The sequence below is a fragment of the Asparagus officinalis genome, chromosome 3, assembly GCF_001876935.1.
Source record: "Asparagus officinalis chromosome 3, Aspof.V1, whole genome shotgun sequence".
NCBI lineage: Eukaryota > Viridiplantae > Streptophyta > Magnoliopsida > Asparagales > Asparagaceae > Asparagus > Asparagus officinalis.
In genome coordinates, this window is record NC_033796.1 from 111928123 (window position 1) to 111928430 (window position 308).

Genomic DNA, 308 nt, shown 5'->3' on the forward strand with positions numbered 1-308 from the left:
ATGCTGGGCTCTTGGAGCGGAGGTCTCGCGGTCCCCGCGCCTGCGTTTCCTTTTCCCATTGTTTGTTTTTGATTAGTTGTTCTTGATGATGATGATGATGAAGACTACGGTGCGTGTTGTTGATATATAAACCTTGTGGATTGATTGATTATCCTCCAATGAACAGGTTTTGATCTCTTCTTGCATAACTATGAATGGGGGAAGAGAATGGTCGACGTAGAGGGAAAACAGGAACGGGTTCATATTTAGGTGAGGAGAGCATAACGCGCGGTTAACACACACACACACCCACACCCAGGTGGCCTAGT